Source organism: Anomalospiza imberbis, chromosome 8 (assembly GCF_031753505.1).
Source record: "Anomalospiza imberbis isolate Cuckoo-Finch-1a 21T00152 chromosome 8, ASM3175350v1, whole genome shotgun sequence".
NCBI lineage: Eukaryota > Metazoa > Chordata > Aves > Passeriformes > Viduidae > Anomalospiza > Anomalospiza imberbis.
Window position 1 is genome coordinate 22475470 of NC_089688.1, and position 21246 is coordinate 22496715.

The following is a 21246-nucleotide window of genomic DNA, read 5'->3' on the forward strand; positions in this document are numbered from 1 at the left end:
TGGTTGGTGCTAGCACACCGTGCTCCACAGAAAATCTCTGCTCGGTTTTCCAGAGCCTGGCAAACACTTCAGAGCTGCCAAAATACTTGTTTGCAACAAAATGGGGAAGGGATTTTCTTTGCATTATATCGATCAGGCAACAAGTTTACACTGTACTGGACTCACTGCTTTCAACATGGGCAAATATGTCCAAGCAGGAGAGGGCAGCTGAGAGAAGGTTATTTGTGCCTTTTGCAACCTCAACCCAGGGATGCAGAATGCCTCCCAGAAAGCTCCTTCTGGCCTTTGTGTTTTTCCCTGCTGCTTTTCTGCCTCTGTCTTCATCCCTCCCAAAAAAAACCCCAACAGCCCCTGACTAATTCTTTCTCCTCCTGCAAAAAAGTGTACAGCAGGGGGATTTTGTTCCACTGCTCATGCATTCTTTCACAACCATGGGTTAGAACAAAGTTTTGCTCACAGAGATGAGTCTTGATGCTGTGGCAGGGTCTGGTTGGGAATACAGCTCTGTAGGCTTAGTGCTGTTTGTTGAAAGTCATAATCTACAAATTGTTATCATCTCACTGTGCAGACTCTACAGGATATAGATAAACACTGGGGCTTGTTGATAGTCCAGGCAAAGTGGCAGGAACATCACTACACCTAAAGCCATTGTTTTCCATTTGTCTGCACTGAGCTCAAGGGTTCCGCAGCACAAAGCCAAACCTGGAGGTTCAGCCTGCCAAGAAGACCAGGTAGTGGGCTGCCAAGAGAAGGGAAGGTGGCTGACTGGCCACACTGAATATTAAAGGGCTTGTTTGTCTAACATTTACAGCTGATTATGTCCAATATATTCATTTTAGTGTGAGGCCCTAGAAAACTATTTGGGAATTTGGCATCTACCATCTACTTACCATCTATCTGAGTAGTCTCTGAGCCTTATTTTGCATGTTTCAGGTTGCCTGATATATCTGTCCTCCATTTTTAAATGTGGTCTGGTCATAACACCTAGTCCCATTTTTCTCTTTCCAGTAATCCCTTCATGACCAGCCAGTTGCCACCCCTTTTCCTGTCCATTCCCACACAGTATCTCCCTCTCCAAAGTCACAGGTCCGTCCTTGTCTACCTGTCTGTCTGTCCAAGGGAATAAAGGACAGTGAGTTTGGTTAGGATGGAATCAGATGGAAAAACCCAATGGCACCTTGTCCAGCTGCCTCTTCTTACAGAAGGGAAAGATTGAGATGGGGCAGGGAGCCCCATGAGGCAATTTGGAAAGAAAAGCTCACAAGACCAAAATCTGGGGAAGATAAAAGGTGATAAATGTCCATCTCTTCACCAAACTTTTCTTCTTAGCCTCTTGCTGAACCCAATTACCCTAACTAAAATGAATGTTCTGTCATATGACAGACTTTTCTCTTTGATTAAGGACTTCCAGGCTTCTTGCAGGTGATGCACTCTATAACTCATTGTAAAGATGGCTGCATTTTATAACCAATGAGTTGCATGGAGTTAAGGGCTTTTTTTGCCTGTCTCCCCCCTCTTCCCTGTTTCCTTGCTCTCCAGTACAGACCGAACTGGGTTTAACTAGGCCTGAATAATTTAATAGAGTCATTATGCTCCTGTGTTTTTCCCTTACTGTCAACTGTAAAATCCATACAGTAGCTTCGGGAAATGGGGCTAATTTGAATTGATAATAGGAGACTCTGGAAAAAGTCATCTATTGCCGTGCAATGGTGGAGCAGATGCATGCTAAATCTTGTATAATGAAAGAATATGCTGGTGTCAATTATGTAAGAAAACGACTTTACAGTGGTTTGAGGCAATGGGTTAGCATTCTGCTTGATATTATCACATAAAGAAACACCCATCAAAACTTCTCATAAATATGGAACGGCAAGTAAGATTACATTATAAATTTGAATGTTATGAATGTGTATGAGAGAGACAGATCAAAGCAGGATACCCACCTCTCATAACTGGAAGTACAAAAGAGCCATATTTCAACATTTACACAACACTGTTGTCAGGAGAGCAGACCAGGAGAGAAACCAGGATTGTGTCCCTCCCCTACCTGCCTCAGAGCCACTGTCACAACATTTGCTGGGGAAAAAACAACTACTGGGCATCTTCTCTTAGTCATGCGCCTGCATGAAACAGCTGTCATCAGGCAGGGTGCCTGGGAAGGTGATGCTGCTGCTGCTGCTGCAGGTATAGGGATGGCTTTCTCTTCAAGAGATGTTTGCACAAGGATCTAAACTTCATGGCAGTCATTGAGCTCAGGGGAAGCACTGCTCTCAGCTTTTGAGGTTTGCTACTGCCAGGGAACTTGTTTGGAAAGCAGTGTTATGGATACCAATTGCAGTTCCAGTTGCCATCAGCCAAAATCAGTGTCACTGCCCAGATAAGAGACGACAGCAAATGGCTGAGCATGTATTGAACTGCAAAAGGCTGCAGCAGTTTCTGTTAAGCAGGTCACTGGGGAAGGGTCTGCTCCCCTGAGGAGAGAGCGGTATCAGCTCAGGTCATGGTGGTGTGGAGTGAGACAAAAAGGATTAGCCAGTATCAGAGGGGATTTGCTTCAGAGCAGATTCCCAGCACATGCTGGAGGGAGGAGGTACTTGGGGTGAGGGAATTCCAGGGCACAGAATCAATGAACCACATAACTAAATTCAATTTGTCATAAAACATGAGCTGCACTGGGCATAGAGGAGAAAAGGGAAGTCTGGCCCAAGCAGATAGCGGGGACTGGAGGAGCTCCATGGCCAGTCACACAGTTCACATCTAGCCTGGGGCAAAGTAGGTCACCCAGTGCAAACCTGCTGAGCTTGCTCTGCCCACTTCAAATCCCCTTGAGACCCAAACACTGCCTGAGCCACTGACGTCACGGGGCCTCCAGCAGAGCTGTCGGTTATCCCTGTTCTGGGACTGGACAGAAACTGGACCAAATCCAGGTTCCTTGTGCCCAGCTGATGGCTGAAACCTGTCAGCTTGTTGTCCCTGGCCTCCAGCTGGCTGGCTGCAGCCCGAACACATCAGGCTCCATCAGCATGGTGCATTTGAGCTCCCAACACGAATGGGAGGCATGTGTGATACATCAATTTGCAGCCATTCCCTCATGCTCTCACAGATGTTGCTGCTCTCTGAAACCCGAGACAGCTGAACACATCATGCATCCAGCCCAGAGCCATCCCAATCCACCAAAAGCATTTAGACACCACTGCATCAGCACAGAGGGACATCTGCAGGCAGGGTTTAGGCCGTGGCACTTTGGGAGCAAACACACAGCCACTCAGCTGCTGTGCTGCAAAGGGGCAGCTTTGGGTCTAGGACCAGTCAGGAGGTCAGGGCTATGGCATCTGACCTTGCCCTATGGCACTTGGGTTATCCCTTGCTCTCCCTTGCTGGCTGCCCTGCCCTTCTGCTAGATGTTGCTGTTCTTGGAGCAGAAAGGGCAGAAGAGAACATGGCCTTCACTGCTACCCCCAATCATGAATCTGCAAATTCATCTTCAGCAGTGGGTTATGCTGACCACCCCAGGGCTGGTCTCTCCAGCAGAGGCAGGGAGGGAGGCAGGGATAATGTTGCTGTGGCCCACTCAACCCAAGTTTAACTGTGCTAAATCACCTCAGTGTGGTCTTGCTAGCACAGAGAGTGGGCACAGCTTAAGTTATGGCTTGAGTGGGTTGGACCCCACGTGGAAAACCAAACATTTATCTGCCCTTTGGGGCTTGGAGATGGAGTGCATCCCAGTAGAGAAGCTGGTCCATCTGGTTAAGAAAGGGGGGACTCCCAGTGCCATCATCTCCACTGAGAGAGAGAGAAAAGCCAAAGAAAGGTGCCTCTCACCAGCCATACCTGACTTGCCTATAAAACATTGCTGGGAGCTGGGGAGTAATGTCTTGAGAACATCCAGTACTGCAGCTCCTTCGTGGACTGAGCAGGCGCTGTCTTGCACAAACATTGACTTTGGCCCTTCTGGCCCTGTGGGATGCCTATTCCAGCCTCTCTTTGCTGGCTACAAATCTGCTGCTAATTTCCAGCCTACATTTTCTTTCCTTGTGCTTTAGCCCTGTTTGCTCCAGTGCCAGTGTCCTCTTTTAGCTTCAGTGGCTCTTCCCTGCTGTTAGGCCTGTTGACGTATTTATGGACAGCAATCAGATCCCCTCTCAGCGGGTGTCATGCTGGGCTAAACAAGCCGAGCTCTCTCAGCCTCCCCTTTCCAGAAGTGATAAGGACATCCTGCACTGGAGCAGTGCAGCTGCTTTGCTTCTGCAGCCAGGTGGAAGCACATCTGGGTTGGATTCATACTCCCCCAGCCCCTGTGCCTGGCTTGCTGCCTTTGCCTTGCACGGATTGGGGATAGATGCTGTGCCTTCTTGCCTGTCCCCTCCACAACAGAGATGGATGTCCAGCAGTCACCCTAAACAAGACAGGCACTTCCAAGGTCTTCTGTAGGGGTAGTCTGAAGCCTTGTGTACTCCTGGGGAATATTAGTAGGAAAATAGGTAAAAACTGGATAAGCTAGAGTCTGTCCACCCAACAGGTGTGAGGAGCATCCCTTCTCTAGCTTTGTGGAGGGGCTTCTTGTTGTGCTTGACTTTCATATTTTCCCTGCTTCTCCCCTTGGTTTTTCAAAAAGACCCAGGCAACACCCTGATTGAGGTCAAATGCCTCAATCAATTTGTTTCATCTCAAATGTTAAGTCTTTTGGTGTTTTCCATTACTGAAAGACTTCTTGGTAAATTATTTGGGACAACTATCTGTCTGTTATGGTTTATTTCTCCTTAGAAATAAGATTGTTTTCCACCTTCATAAGATCAATTTTTAGACTTGTCAGTAAAGCCTTACAAGAGTAATAAAATAATGTTTTTAAACACATGATTTCTATGCCTACTGAAAGAAGACTTCTTCCTCCTGACACTTTAGGGAAAGGGACAGAGTGGTGCCTAATTTAACCAGGATGTTCATTTGGAAGAAAATACAAAGGAAACATTTGGTCAATGTTTAAAGACCTCACTTCCGTATTTTCAAAAACCACTATGTTTAGACACAGCTTTTTTGTTTTAACATTTTAGCAGTATGATGTTTTTAAACCTTGACATTAAAATGAAATTAATTAATCTGATCTGAAAGGAGTGCTCCTTGAGGACTTTCCTTTGCAGATAATTTTGAGATCAGTGAAAGGAGAGAGGGAACAAGATGGACATTTCTAATTAAGTGTTGAACATCTGGAACTCTCAGCATTCTTTCTCCCCTCTGGATTTTGCAAACTTCTGCACTTTGCAGAGCTCCATCCAGCTCTTTATTGTGCTCGATGCTATAGAAGCATTTAAAAATGGTAGCCTCAATGTCAGCTCAAATCCCAGAGCTTCAGTTCTTACGTAGCCAAATATTTTTCATTTATAAGCATGGATTTTCTCCTCCTAAGCTGTTTCTTGCCATATCTTTGTGCAGCATCCATTGCACTTTAGTCTAACACCCCTAGTTTCCTCCAAACATGCCCTTGCTCTGTCCTAGACCTCTTGTATAATCCACCAATTCCTTGGCTGTAAAATATAAACACCTTGCCTAAGCAGAACTGTGGTTTATTAATTTTCATCTTTTAGTTTGCTGAAACTAAACTGTTCAATGGGCTGCTTTAGATATGTTTCCTATTTTATTTTAAAAAGTGGAAACATTTTTTAAAGAGTTTACAGGCTCTACAATGAAAAAGTAGATGTTTTCTGCCTAAAAGGAACTTTTACATTTGCACCATAAAATAGTTTGATGAGATGTTGGAAACTGAAAGCCAGTGGTTCAAACTGGCACAATTCATCCAGGTTTCTGACCAGAGTTCAGGGGATGGGAGAGGGGCTGCTGTGACTCTTGGTGGGTGTTGTTCTGACTTGGGGATGGGTTATTTCTCAGGGAAAAAAAAAAAAAAAAAAAAAAAAAAAAAAAAACCAAGACTTTCTAATCTTTTTTCCAGCTACATTTCAAGGCCTCAGACTGTAAAACTCATAAAGATATAGAACTTTATCCTAACTTTGTCTCTGTCCCAGCTGGAGAGGTCTAGCCCAAAACCCGAGTGAGAATTCCCAGCCAGCTGGTTTCCTTGCAGTCTTTTGCCTCTTCTGCCTTGGTTTTTAAGCTAAGAATGGGGGAACAACCTCTCCAGCCGGCTGGAAAGCTCTCCTGGGGGTTTGATGGCAGGGCCCAGTGTGTGTGCAGGATGGATCCTGCGCTGCCTGCAGTCCCTGGGAGCCTTGCCCACATGCTGTTCTCATCTACAGGGGGTTATTTATAGCCGCTGATGCCAGGAATTCGGCAGGGACGCTGCCGGGGAGGATAACAAGTTTCTCTTTAGGAGGAATGTTCCACCCCGACCGGAGGAGCAAAGAACAATAAAAGATGATTGATTTCCTCGCAGCCGCCTCAGAGCACAGTGCTATACCCACACCAAGCATCCCAATATGCAGGGCTCCCTTTCCCTAGCTGATGTGTTCTGTGTCTAGCTGCAGGATAATGCCAATGGGCAGTCAGAGACCAGAGTGTGATATCCATATTGGCTCACCAAACTGGACATCTCCCATCATCTTCACCTGAGATGAGTGAAAAGAGGAGGGAGGGGAGGGAGGGCTTGTAAGACTGTGTCTCTGGGCCTTCAGGCTCTTTCTATTTACATTCTTTGGAGTAAATTACTGAGGCTTAGAAATTTACAGGGAAATCACTTTGATTCTTAAACTATATGAATGAAGATGCAGATGGAGAGAGTAATGGCTTGAATTTATTAGTGTGCATAAAATTGTTGATGCTAATTTTCAGCTGTACACTAAGCAAACACTCGATGGGATTAAACTGGATCCCTTATTTAAACGAACTCACAAAATGTAATTTACATCTAGTTATTGTTTCCTACTCTTTCCAGACCCCTTCCCAAAGCTCCCTCTAATGTTGCCAGGTCTGTATTGCACCCTCTGCCTCCGGCTCTTCCATCACCTCAGGACAGCGTTGAGACTGCTGTGGGACCTTCACGGAGAGAGATATATATTTAGACAGAGCCGTACTTTCTGAGATTTGTTCTCCAGAGGAACTGGCCTCGATTTTTCCCACTCTAGAGATGCAATATTTTCCACTAGATACGCCACTTAAGGATGGGGTTTTTTTCCACTACCGATGCCAGTTATGAGGCTTTTCACCTCTCTTGGATTGAGCCGTCACCAGCGGGCTCTCACAACGAAGGGAAATCCCTGTTACAGGGCAGTGCCACGCTGTCATGCCTCGAGGATTAAGTGTACAGCCTTGTCTCCTGCCCTGCAGCCAGTCTGGACATCACTTGTGCACAGCACCGAGTATCTCCCCTGCTTTTTGACCCCTACTACTGACACAGCCATGCCTGACAGTCTCCTGGACCAGGAAGGAGACTGGAGGGACACAGCAGGGAAACAAAGCTCATTAGGACCATGAGAGATAGTCTTCATGCCAGCAGTATCCTCGTGCCTTGCTCTGTGCTCCAACACCTGATCTGACATCACCTGCCATTGGAAAGGAAAGCTCAGCAACTGCCCCTGAGACAGCAGAGAAGACGGGACAATCAAAAGTGTTTTTTCTTCCTGTAAAACTCAGCAGGTCTGCCGAAGATCCACTGATGAAGTGCAGCACACCTGACCTCAGTGGGGTCTACAGGTGCTGCAGGGATGTGAACTAATCAGATGGAAAAAATCTGTTCAGCTTCAGCTCTGACCACATGAACTAATCTTTATTATCTAAATTTATTCCCTGCTCTCTGGTGCCTCCCTATGAGAGGAATCTGTGTTACAGAAAGTCTGGGCGTCCCTGGAGGGTGGGAGGGCTACAGAGGAATAACGAAGCTGACAGCACATGTGGTAATGCAGGAATACCACAGGAGCTGCTAATCCTGCTCCCTATGGCTGTTAGGACCCTGCCAGCACGACCCTTGTGCTGCAATCCTATTGTCTGGCAGTGGCAGTGAGGGTTACAAGAGCTGGTCCAGAGGGGAGCACACGAGTCATCCAGAAGTGCCTGCCCAGGGGGCTGGCTGAGGGCAGGAAGATGGAGAGGGCAGAGCAAGGGGATTACAGGGAGATGCTGGAGCCACCTCTGCTTGGAGAAAGAGCTCTTCATGAGGCGCAGCTCTTTCTTTGGTGTCTGATTATAGTGGTAGGGTCCCACAGTGTTTCTGTGTGCCTTGTGGGGGAAAAATCACCATGGTAGAACTGACAAATGGTGTGGAAGAGGTGATCAGCACAGGGTTGCATTCAGAGATTTTCCTCCCTAATGGCCAGGCAACATCTATCCTCAAGCCCCTGGGAAGCTCCCTGTGCTGGGGTGTGTGATGGTTTATCTTCTTGTGGGAGCTGAGCTAGTTGGATATGTCTGGCTCCTGTGGCCCTGTGGTGGAGCAGACACGTGAATGAATGCAGGAGCAGTTTTGTGCAGCAAATCATCCTTGTCTTCTGAGCAGTGCTGAAGCCTTGCCACAGGTCTGCAAGGACAGGAAGGAGAGAGAGATTTGCAGAGTCCATCCTATCTAATTGTCACATCTGTGCTCGAACAGCATCTACTTGCCCTCTTTCATCCTCTGCACCTCCAGCTCCTGGAGATACTCCCCTGGGAATGTCACTTCTTAGGACATAAAGAAGAGATTGGAGGGACAAATCCTTCCTCCCTAGAGAGAAAAGGGCATAGAGGTAAGGTCTGAAAGTGGGCGACAGGAACAGGAGCTGCTGTTCCTCCAGCAGGACAACAGACTTCTGGGCTCGGGTAGAGACTGGAGAGGAGACCGGGTTCAGAGATGGAAAGCCACTTCAGCATCTTCCCTCCCACCACACCACGGAGAGCTGATCAACCCCGTGTCACCTTACAAGCCACTTAATCCCTTCCGTCACGCTTCTCAAGGAAGGGGCTGTGCGGGCCAAGGTTTAGCTGCCACCAGCTGCCCCTCAGTCATATGCTGAGCGTCTGCAGGAGCATGTGCAGGGGAACATGACTGACACCTTGCCAGTCTCCTGCACCTGGGAATTGCCCAGCCCTGCAACCCCAGACCCAGCTGGCTCTTTGATCTCTGTGGGGGCTGAAAAAAGTTCCCTTCCACTCCAGCTTTGGAGAGGATCATTCTGATTCTGTCTGGACTTCTCATATCCTGGCAGGTGTCAGTCTTGATTTCCAAGACACCATGGAGGGGGAGGTGGGAAACAGAAGGATTATAAAAATAAATAAAGTGTTTAAAACCCACAAATGTGCCACCCTTCCTCTCAGTCCATGTGTTGGGGCCTTGTTGATCTAAGTAATTGCCCTCTCCTTCCTACTAATGCAATCAGCCTCCATAAGAGCAGCTACACGGTGTCTCCCACAGGAAATATCATCCTCAATGTTTTTGAGCACCCTGGAGATGTAAATGTGTGTAGATGGAGGACCAGGAAACAGCTTGTGCCATGTCTCAGCACTGGACAAAGTCACCCATGATCTTTATTGAGGAAGGAAATAGAGAAACCACCAGGCACATGCTGGGTGCGAGGACAGAGCAAAAACTCATGTTCTCCTCAGCTGCCCTTCTCTGGGTCTCAGCAGCTGCTGCTCACACCATCTGAGCTGTGTGATAGATTAGTCTGCACTGTTCCCTGGAAGGAGCTGCTGTAGAAGTAAACCATTTAAAAACATGGGGCCTCTAAAGCCTAGAGTGTCCTCTACCTGCAAAAGGCATCTTTCAACCCATGCCAGGAGGACTTTAATATCAGGACAGATCTCATGCTCTTCAGTACTTCAGTCCCAAACTTTGTAGAAGTGAAATAAGATGAGAGTTCCCTCACAAAGTTTGGTCTTTCTGTCTGTTAAAGCTTAAATTACAGACACAAAGCCATGGCTGCCGACAGCTTCAGCCTAGATGGGCCAAGACACTGCTTTGCATTGGCCCTCACCCTTCAGGATGCTTAACCTTTGCTCCAAACAGTAAATTGATCTCACACCTGGCTGGGATGGGATGTGTGAGATCTTACTGTAAACTGCCGTAAGTCCAGGGGCAGAGACTTAAAGGAAGCTGTGGCTACACAAGGCTGCGAGGCAGGTCAGCATCCCCCCACCTCAGTGTCCCGCATGACCCCAGCAGGCACTTTTAGCTGAGCAATGTTCTCAGGATCACAGCCTATTATGCTACAGGACAAACTCCTAAATAGGACCAGTAAGTTTGATCTGTTCTTGTGTGGGTTTCTGCAAGACTCACTGATGCCTTTTTTTCCTCTCTTTCTTCATGTTCCTCAGGTCTCCTCTCTTTAGGTATTGAGAGACTCTAGGTGACTGAGACAGCCAAGGTGTCCTTCTGACAGCTGATGCTGAACTCATTTTTTAACAAGGCCTGTTGTTCACGAAAGTAACCACAGTTCTGCGATGCTCAACAAAGGCATGGTGTGAACCAGAACAGGGAAAGACCGACCAGGTCAAATCTAATGTCCACGCAATCCTGCACCATGTCTGAGAGGAGACCTAATGTGTGAGAAGGGGATTGATGTGCTATGAGGTTTCTTCAGAATAGTTTCCCAGTCTTCATTGGGGAACTTCCTCAGTCAAACATTGTGGCTTTGTTCAATAGAAGCTGTTGTGAACTTTTTCCCAATAATTTTTTTACTTCCTTTTTTCATTTCTTCAAACAGGTAATCTCCATGTACCCCAAGGCAAGGAGTCTCTCATGTTAGCTGTACACAGCATGAACAGTTTGTCTTTCTGTTTGTTCTGCTGCTTTCACTTGACAGCCTTGGTTCTTACATTGAAAGAAACAGTGGATACTCATTCCTTCTTTATCTGTTCAATAACATTCACCTCTATCACCTATCCTTCCTCTAGTCTTTCACCAGCTGAAGGGTCTCAGCTCACACTTGGCAGTGTCAATCCTCTGATCATCCTTGTAGCTCTTCTCCATTCCCATGAGGTCCTGCTGATGCCCCGTGAAGGGAAGACCAGGAGTGCACCCTAGAGCTGATTATTCCTCCTTACTCACAGCACGTGGGACATCCAGAGCGCTTTGCGGCACTCCTTGGCACCAGTAACAAAGGTAAATGCTGGAAATCTGACCTTGGAAGGAAAATTGAAGGAACTGGGCTTGTTTTGTCTGGAAAACAAAAGGACCAGAAGGCAGCAAGTAAAATGTATTTCTGTATATAAGGTTTTTTATGCAAGGATAAGGATGAATTGCTCTCCATATTCAGCACAGGGACGAGATAAGGAGAGCAAGGCTCTATTTTCAGCAGGCATGATTTAGGTCTGATGTTAGGAAACTTCTCCAGCTCTGAGCACACACAAACCCTGGAACAAGCTGTCAGGAAGGGATGGAGCGTCTTTCACTGGCAGTATTTGCCAGCAGGTTGGACACCCATCTGTTGGGAGGGTTTGGGGAGAGCTGTCTTGCAAGACTGTCTATCAGGGTCCTTTCAGCCTCACACTTCTCCCTTCGTGTTCCCACTGTGGAACCATTGGGCTAGGACAGACCGTGCCATCCGGGCGCTTGGAGACCTCTGCCAAAGGCCCTCAGGGGAGGAGCAGCACTAAGAGGAAATCTGTGCAAATCTATTATCTGCACTCTGCCCAAGGCAGGGAGGGTCTCAGTATCAGGCACATCCTCAGTGGGAGCTGCCTTCTCACCTCCCTCTGCTACCCCAAAATGTCACTGCTCTCATTACAGAAGACATCACAAAGAAAAACTTGCCAGGGGCAGTGTGGATTTTGGTCATTCACAGCCCCACTGGCTTTTCTTTCTCATTTTTCAGGGACATTTTGGGAACCCATGGACCACAGACTGGAAGATGTTTGTGACAATTACATGTGATGGGTTCATGTCCCTTCCAGGGTCACAGAGTCTGGAGCCAAGATGAGAGACCCCATCCTTCTCATCTGCCTCAAGTGCCTGCTCACAGCTCTGAGTCAGGCCATGGAAAAATACCTTCAGTTTTGTCACAGCACAGAGCAGGGCTGCTGTTAAGGCACCCATTCGTCAGCTGCCCAGGGAAGGTGGGGTGGACAAGCAACAAACCCCCAGTTGCCCAATGGATCTCGCCGAGGATATTTTTAGAAATCTGAGGTATGAAGTTTTAAGAGTTTACATCAAAGGAGGCTGCTGATGGTCACTTGTTTCTCTGTGAGAGCAGGATGAGTTGCCTACCAATGTGTGCTGTGATACAGGTGTGGTGAAGAGGGGGATTAGCTAGGCCAGATGTGCACAGACCACCCAAGGGCATGGCGTCCAGGCAGCCACTTCCACACTGTAACCCTGAGGACAGTCACATTCTGGCTGAAGATACCACTGAACTGCTCTGTCAACACTGCATTCATTATGCAAACCTTCTTAAGTGACTGAGCTTAATTAATGTGTCCTCCATGGGCTGTCAGGATGTGTTAATGGTGGAGAATCATTCAGGTAGCAGTAAAGATCCAGAGACAATGCTCAGCTTCCTCTCCAGATTCGTCTGTGTGGCCAGTGCTGCACAGTCACTGTTGTGTGCTCTCCCTTCCCTCTCTCCTAGCTCATGCAAGGCATGGCCACAAAGCAACCCATCTTTTTGTACTTGTAAACACATTTTACAGAGTTGTAAATGCTCTTATTGATTCCTCAGCCTTATTATCCTTGCTGTTCAGCCAAGAATCAACTTCCATTTGAGGATAAATTATTAATCAGGCTTCTTCAGGTCTATTTCATAATCATTTCCACCATTCTGGCTGTCACATAAGAAGGATTTGCATATTTATTCTGCCACTTTTCCCCAGAACAATACGTGGCAGCCCATGTTTACCTGCAGACTCTTAAATCACTTTCCCTACCTTATAAAAGCTTTGCTTTTAGACATAGCAGGCCCTGCACAGTTCAGTCCACATCCTTCTGACTTATTTGCTGTGTAGCATATTTTTGTAGGCAAATACTTTTCCTTTTCACTTCTCTGCTTTTTCATTGCTTATTTATGATACCCTGTGGGGTAAAACTGTGTGGTTTGTTCAACAACCCATAACAAAAATACAGAAGCTTCCAGCCTGGTACTGACTGTCTTCTGTCTCAAGCCCAGCTTGCACAGGAGAGTGTGTTGAGCAGATATTTTGGCTTTCAGCACTGGTTTTTTTTTTCCCAGATGGTCACAGATGAGCAGCCCTCATGCCTCATTCAAGGCGTGGCTATGTTTCTGTGACAGGGGAGCACTGCGCAATGGGAATTGTTTTGGGAATGGTGGAGAAGAGCAGGGATGGGAACATGGTGAAGATGATGGCACCTATCTAGGAAGGGACAATGTTTACACTCACAGTAAGTCAAATGGAGGGGACTGAGACACACCAAAGGTTAGTGTTTTAAGTAGCAACAGGGAAACTGAGGTTCAGACCAAACCAATGCCTTGTGCCAGTCTCTGGAGTAGGATGGTGTCAGAGTCAAGGAAGCCTCCAAAATTCCTGGCTTTGAACAGTCCTAGGAGAGATACATGGGTGTCCTGGTCCCTCTGAATACAGGGTGGGAAGGCAGAGAACAGGCAGATTCACCCCAGCATGGCCCTTATCCTTGTTCTGTCCATGGTCAGATTCACTACAGGACTGCCCTCGTCCTTGTGCTGTCCATGGGCAGATTCACCCTAGTGCTGCTCTTGTCCTTGTGCTGTCCCGTTATGGCTCCCAACAGTTTCTAGGTGGCAGGCAAGTGCACAGGCTGATTCCTTCCAGCAGATGGTAGCAGGAGTAAACAAGGGGATGGGCATCCACACTGGGATCTCCGGCTGGACACAGCAATGTTTCTCCTCATGTCCAGAGAGAATGGCTGCCAAGAAAGCAGCACCCAGAGCCAAGGCACCAAGGGGGGCTGCGACCCTTCCTTATTGATAAGGCCATGGACACCGTGAGTTTAATGAAGGACTCACCATTCCTACAGTGAATTCAGACCCAGAATGGCACGGGTGTGTGTTTGCAGACTCAGTGGCCGGTTGGGGTGGGTTAGCCAAGGTGACAGCCATGGCATAGGCCGGAATAGTTGCCATGGCATCGGGCAAGATGTCAGCCATGGCTCAGGCAAAAACATCTGTCACAGCACTGGGCAGGAACTGATTTACTGCCCCATTTTTCCCAGCTTGCTTTTGGACTGTGGTTCTTCCACTTGAGACCTTGCAAGACTGTTCTCTCAGGGGTGACAATATAGCAGACCTTGGCCTTCCCCACAGCTCTTCAGATTTACTCCAGCAGTCCTCCCTGTTTCCTTCCTTTGTTCTTTCACCTTTCCCCACATACATCCCTGTGTTTATCCCTCCTCTCTTGTTTTCTCACCTGTGGTGATGACTTTCTGCTGGCCTTCAAGACCCAAATTCTTAACACCAGAACACTGCAGGGAAATTCCCGTTCATTTTTTTTGGTAGAGGAAGTTTCAAAATGTGATGTTAGTGTAATGAGAAGAGTGGAGGCCAGTCAATAAGAAATTGAAAGGAGCTATAAAGCACTCAGTTGAACAGAAGGACTTGGATAGTTGAGGTGTGTGTCATGCAAGGAAGACATGGCTGTAGTATGTCTAGAAGTGAAAGCAAGAGATGTTTTCTCCAACAGCTCAGGCTGTGCCCTGGCTCCTGCAGAGCTTGCAGACTGGTTTGCAAAGCTGTGTTGCTACATCCTGTCTTGCCAGCTTCCCACCTACAAGTGGTCCGGTTCCCATTAGTTGGCTCACTTTCCCAAGACCCCAGAATGGGACTGGATGATTGGGGTGCTCCTCCATGAAGGTGTGGAGCTTACAAATGTTGAGTGCTGAAGTTTGAGGAGTTGATGGCACAGTGATGGGAAGGGGAGAGCCTGTTTCTGCTGCAGAAGGACCCATGGGGCAAGTGCTGCTCTGTGTGACATTTGACAGGTCTGCAACATATGCTGCATCCCCCTGCAGGCTGAGGCTGTCCTCCAAATCAGCTTCCAGCCTGTCTAAATGTGAGGTTAAATCTTTGTTCAGGATAAAGAAAGTAGAGAAACAGCAAATGGAACCAATCCATTTGCCATCCAAAAATCAATCAATTTGTGGGGACCCCTTCCCATCCAAAGACAGGGTGGGAACAGGGTCCAGCCACTCCGTGCATTCAGGAAAGATCAGTGGGCAGCCCATAATAAACCCTAAATGTATTTCCAACCATAAAATGCTTGACATGCCTTCAGAGAGGCTGTTGAAATCCCTGATTTGCAGCTGGCATTCATTTTCCATTGCAGGTAATAAAAAGACTGAGCCAGAGTGCTCAGATATTTCATCGTTGGGGTCCATTGCCATCCCCCAGCCTAATGGCCAGATCACCAGGACTCACACACCTCCTCCTCTTCCTTCTCAGGGCTCTCCTTTCCCTTCAAACAGTATCCGGACCCTGCAGGTGATGGGAGGGTGAGATAACAAGCAGGAGTGGTGATTTCAGGAAGTGGTCGGGACTTGTAAATCCTCACAGGGGCTTCCTCTGTCAGAGGAGCTATCCGGGCAGCGGGGCATGTGCTGGCTGAAGTCATGCCTGTTAGGGAGGTATTTGTTCTTCTGGCCCCCATGGCCCAGGCTGGTTGCCGTAACATCCCTCGAGCCGGGATCTGGTTGCAGCAATAAAGTTGGGCGGGTTGGGTTCCTGGCTGGACAGGAAAGAGTTATTGATCAATGCCATGGACCCTTCCCACCTTCCTCCTGCCCACGGGTGCATACCAAGAGAAGTGAGGAAAGCAAAGCTCAAAAGATGCTCTCTTTGGGAGTAAAGGCTGGCATGGCCAGGGCAAGGACATGGGGAAAGGTTAAACACCAGCTGAGCAAAGCACAGGACCTTTTACCAATTTGAAGAGAGTTATTTTTGTTCTGGGGCTGTAGAAACAGGCAGGACCCTGATACAAGGTGCATATCTCACCACAGTAGGGTAATACCAAGAAAAATTAACTGAAGTAACAACATACTCGTGTCTTGCATTTTACAAGATCTCCAGGGCTTATATACTCTCCTGTGGTGGGGCTGGGATCATTGGTGGACAATCACTATGTGCCCACCAGGGAAATGTGGTTTGAGACCCAGCATTTCACTCAGCTGGTCAAGCTTCATAATTTCTGATCCTGAGCAGATATTATGTCTATAATAAGGCTGATATTAGTAATACCGCTAACAATTGTGGTCTTGCTAATAAAATAATGTTGGACTCCTCCATTCAAGGAGCTCTAAGCTTTTAAAGGAAGTTAAGTCTCATGGCATCCATCCCACTTCAAGAAAGCTTATTTAGCAGCAAAGCCTTCTCACCACTTTGGTGGCATGCAGTCTCCTCCAAGGTGGAACGCAGCAGCTATTTCTGGGTAGGTAATAACACTCCACAGCAATCTAGGCGAAGTAATGAAAGCAAATGCCACATTCAGGACAATTACAGGGGTTATAGAGGAGACAGTGTACCAGGACACCCAGCTCAACCACTAGGGTTTTAGATGTATTAGGGGACTTTTTGGAGTGTTCAGAACCTACAGCAGTCAGTCACTAAGACCTTTGGCAGTAGTGTGGTCTCTCATCCTGCTCTGGGTTCCATATGTTCCTGATTTGGAAAGCAGGGAAAGCAGGAGCCTTGCTGTCTCCTCTGTGTGACTCAGCACAGCCTCACTCTGGCACGCTGCAGGAGGCATTTCTTTATGCGCTAACTTGAGGTTGTCCACTGGGACCAACACCTTGGAGATGGAAAGCTCAGTCTTTTGCAAGCCACGTTCCCTCCAGAGCTGTGTCAGCACTAGCCTGTCAGGAACCAACAATCCCCAGGAGCAAATCACATCCACAAGAGAAGGTTCTTGATGACCAAGAGTCTTTGAGCCACCTCCTTTTCTTCTGTGGCCTTGAAGTCATAGACACCAATAGACGCCCAGCCTGAACATCTCCAGTGAAAACTGCTCTGGGACTTAGACCTGGAGAGTGCTGGTGGAAAAAAATCTGAGGCATGTGCTGAAAATCCAAGGCATTTGTGCTCATCAGTACATGCTGCTCTGTCCCCTGCTCCTGCAGGCTTTGATGAATGCAGAACTAGTTAGCAGCACTGGTGTGAGTGGGTCCAAGAGGTCATGCTGAAAAATGGCACTTTGTCAAAAATGTCATTTCAGCAGCTTTCCATTGCCTTTTTCTTTAAATGAAAAAATTCAGAAGGAAATGAAGCCAATGTGTTATTTCACTGTGATCTGAATTTTTTTGCTGCTGATTTTTAAAATTTCTTCCTTTTCTCACCCACTTTCAGTCTATCATTTGTAGCTCAAAAAACAGATTTTCATCATTCTTCAAAAGATGCAGGTTAGGTCACATCATTCCGTATTTCCTTTACTCAAAAAAGATGTGCAAAAATCAAGATGAAAATTTGAACTCCACAGGCTTGACCCTGTGCTTTTTTTTTTTTTTTTTTTTTTGCTTTTTTTTGCCTTTTTTTTAATATATATAAGCCAGTTTCAGAGAGCTTGGCCACCTCTTTCTACAGAACCTAGATGACTGCTTTGGGGTCCTGTTTCAGGCAGCCAGACCTTTTCTCATGGCCACCACCGGAAGCCCAGGACTGATGCAGTATGAGGGCAAACACAAAGCCTTACTTGTCCTGGATCTCCTCTCCCCATCCCAGCCTGCCAGTTAATGCTGGGAGATTTTGGTTTAGGATCAGCCACATCACTTGTGCTCAGCTTCCCAAAAAACATCCCTCCCAGACTCAGGGATCTTGAGGAACATAACAGCCATCACTGCCTTAGGCTTGAGCTCCAGCAGCTCATCTCTTCTTTCACTTGAAAATGGGGATTTTGTTGCTCATTCAAAGCCATTTGGCTTCATCTCCAGCTCTGCATTCACTGCCAGAATAGGCAATAGGCTGTGGGGGCCCTCTGGCTTCCAGCATCGTGGAGAGAAGAGGTGTGAGGGCTGGGGAACCCATCCTATGCCCTCCTCACCGCCCTCCCCCACCTCTGCCTTCTCACTGTCTGGGAAAGAGAGAGCAGGACCTCACCTAGGACCTTGGAGACAGACTTTCAGCAAGGAAGAGTCTGCCACTGTGCACGTCAGGAATGATTTGATCAGCCAGAGAGATGAGCACCTCTAGCACTGACATCAGGGGACAGACAGAGGAGAGTGCGAAAAAGCTGGTGATGGACAGCGGGACTGCAGCACAGGGCAGGGTGCGGAGACCCAGGGCTGCAGAGCAGCACCCATGGACGGCACGAATCTCTGCTGGGGACAGCAAGGGGCTGATGAGACTGTCTAATGCTGTGCTGAATTTCTTCTCCTGCAAAACCATCCCTGCTGCTTCCATCTGGGATTACAGTTTAAGAGCTGTTGGTGCAAAGCTGTGCTCCCACACGTCCTGCACTGGCTGGGAGTAAAACCAATTGGATGGTGAAAGGACCTTTGCTCTTACCCACATACATGAATATTTACCCACATGTGCAAACACCCCACATGAAAAAGTGGTAGCTATGAAAGGGTAACATAAAACATGAAAAGATGTGTGAATTTCCCTAAATGGGGAGTGAGCTTCTTCCAAGGACTCCCTGGCAGACCATACTTTAACCTGCTGTTCTTGGGAAACTAGTCCCTGATCAGACACATCTGCCAAGACTTTCTGAGGGCCACCCCACAGCCTTCCTGCGTGCTCACTGAAACTGTCAAGGTCACCAAGACCCTCAACATCCTTCTCTGGCCTTCCTGGCTCAGCAGTTTCTGAGAGCAAGGGTACCAGCTGAAAATTACTTTGAAGGGCTGGATTGCCACCAAGCTCAGCCCAAAGCCTGGCACTGAAGTGTGTATGAAAGGACCATGGGTATATTTTTGCCTCTCATATAACCACTCACCTCAAGGTGTAATGCTCTTCAGGGATGCTGATGGAGAATAGGCCTATGGGCAATATTCCCTGCCTGAGAGAATTTCCTCTCTTTTTAGAGCCAGACGGTTTCCAGAGCTCTTTTAATATATCTTGCTCTCCTCTGCCCTCTCATCTTCAGAGTATTTTGATCTCTCTTTGCCTTTCTTTCCTTTGGGAACAACTACCTTTAATTTTAAAATTCCAGGGGCAAAATGTAGCCAAATTGCTGCAGGTGGACATAGCCTCTCTTAGCTTCCACTTTAAAAAACCCTTGCAAAACATGAAAAAAAAAAATAGAAACCTCAAAAAAATTGAGATCAGAAATTCTGCAGAGTACCACCAAATAATGTTACCACCACATCTACAACCAAGCCCCCCTTGCAAAACCTCACCCTACCCCTCTGCATGTGATTCTCACCCATACAGTCTGCTCGTGTCTCCTTGCCTCTGCTTATACTAAAGCCCTTGTAGAATAAAACATCCATGTAAAATCCAATTTCCTCTGAATCTCTCTCTGAGAAGAGGCCTCGAGATTGAGTAGATAACCTCTGCAGTAATTGCCTGAACCACTCCTGTTTGCTGGAAAGGTGAGATCCATTTTTCAATTATCTATCTGCAGTGACAGCAGCGAGCAACGGAGCTAAGAGGAAGGAGAGAGAGAGAAAGAGAGAGAGGAAATCCAGCCAACAAGAGCCGTCTGTGTCAATCCTGGCAAACGGGAGGTACGATAGATGTGGTCACAGTTCCTGCCATCAATATCCTCTAATATAAATGTCAGCGATGCCATTTTACCCACAGTCATTTCCCACAATGCTGATTACATTATCGTATAATAGAGGGGCGCCAGCCGCACCGCTTTCTCTCCTAACCCTCCTTGCGGTAATGTGTCAATAGCCTGCCTCCATGAAACAAGTCAATTTTCTGCAGGCTTGGCAGCGGAATAAATCTGCCGACTATCTAGAGAGCTGGAGATATTTATACACACCGTGTCCTCTCTCTCTTTCTCTCTCTCTCTCTTTCTCTCTCTCTTTCTCTCCCTCCCCCTCCCACCTTCCCTCCCTGTGTGTGCAAGCATAGATGTGTGTCCTCAGCAGAATTGAGTGATTTTCAGCCCAGACTCAATAAGAAGAGAATTTAGGGCAGTCCTACAGCTTGGCTTCCAGTAACAGCCCTACACGTTTATTTTCTTTAGCTTAACAGGAAAGAGAGAATTATGTTTAGATTTATATGACAAGGGCAGTTCTACCAAAACGCTTGTGATAAGCACTGTGGAAGGGGGAGGAAGGTGTGTGCACGTGTGACAAAAACCAAGCAGGCCAGTGGCAGAGAGGGATTGCAACACCTTGCAGGTCACACCAGGGGGATCCTCTGGGAGCTGGAAAAGCAGCTCTTACTTTAACTGACAGCTCCTTTTTCAGTGTATGTCTGAATCAAATGCCAGTGTAAGACAGAGGAGGGAGGCCATGGGCTCCTCCATCCCTGCTGATGGATGAGAGTGAAGGCATTTGGCTCCAGTCTCTTGACTCTTGTAGGTAAAGAGGCTTCCAAGGACAAGATGCTCTGGCCACTGCAGTGTTGGTTGTTCTCTTGGGGATGTCCCTAGGACACCCTGTGGTCATCCCCAGGACACCTTTGGTGCACTGCCCCATACACCCCCACTATGATGTCTCCCTTTCTCCAGCACAGGTGGTCCTCCCTGAAAACTCCAGTGGCTCCCTCTGCCAGCCAGCAAAGGCCACTCAGGCCATTCTGGACTCCCAGGCACTGGTGAAAATGGCAGATACTCCTCATGCTCACAAAGGAGAGCTTTGCCACCTTAGTGAGGCACAGCAACAACTCAGAGTGCTCTGGAGAGTCTCTGCTCCCTCTGGATTCTGGACAGACAGACAGACTCTCAGCAGATCTTCAGTCCCTCTTGGACTAAACCAAAAGAATATGAAGCATTTCTCCTTCCTCTCATCTCTGCTCAACACAGAAGACTTTATACTTAATTCTCATTGGGGGAATTTTTTTGGTGATGGAAAATGTCGTCTTTTTTTTTTTTTTTTTTTGCCAAGAGGGAAAAACAAAGCCTGAAAAGACTAATAGCAAATACAAGATTGCTTTCAAATTTTTGGGCTTTGATTTTTTTTTTTTTAATAAAAACCTGCAAATGTTCCATCTGTTTTCATCAAATTTTGTGCAAGAGGCAAATAATGCTTGGATCATTGCTTTTGGCTTGATTTCTCCATCCTCCTGCTCCAGAACATGGCAGTTTCTGGGCAAGGAGATTGTGTGTCCTCCACTAGCCCTGGCAGGAGTGAGTCTACCACCTCCCAGTGATGGGGAAGGCTCCACCAAAGACACAGTTTGCAGTGAAAGGTTTTCCTGCTGGCTCCCTAGAGTCACTCCTGTCAGCTTTCAGAAAGTAGGTCTGGAAAAGGATGGTGGTCTTCTATCATCATAAGGAAACCTCAGGGACCTCATT

General features: G+C 47.3%; 2 long non-coding RNA genes across 7 annotated transcripts; one reads left to right on the top strand and one right to left on the bottom strand.

Moving 5' to 3' along the window:
• Window positions 1-15066: 15066 nt before the first annotated feature.
• LOC137478205 (uncharacterized) lies at window positions 15067-16715 on the bottom strand. 2 transcript variants are annotated; one of them, XR_011001450.1, is made up of 4 exons: window positions 16601-16715; window positions 16214-16291; window positions 15394-15567; window positions 15067-15317 (listed from the first exon to the last, which is right to left on the bottom strand). It is a non-coding gene; the product is annotated as an uncharacterized lncRNA (long non-coding RNA). The 2 variants fall into 2 exon arrangements; XR_011001449.1 differs by having other exon boundaries at window positions 15067-15567.
• Window positions 16716-16798: 83 nt separating this feature from the next.
• Window positions 16799-20911, top strand: LOC137478206 (uncharacterized). 5 transcript variants are annotated; one of them, XR_011001454.1, is made up of 4 exons: window positions 16799-16990; window positions 19399-19501; window positions 20186-20311; window positions 20461-20911. It is a non-coding gene; the product is annotated as an uncharacterized lncRNA (long non-coding RNA). The 5 variants fall into 5 exon arrangements; XR_011001453.1 differs by having other exon boundaries at window positions 16806-16990; window positions 20198-20311; window positions 20466-20911; XR_011001451.1 differs by having other exon boundaries at window positions 16809-16990; window positions 20198-20311.
• The last annotated feature ends 335 nt before the right edge of the window (window positions 20912-21246 follow it).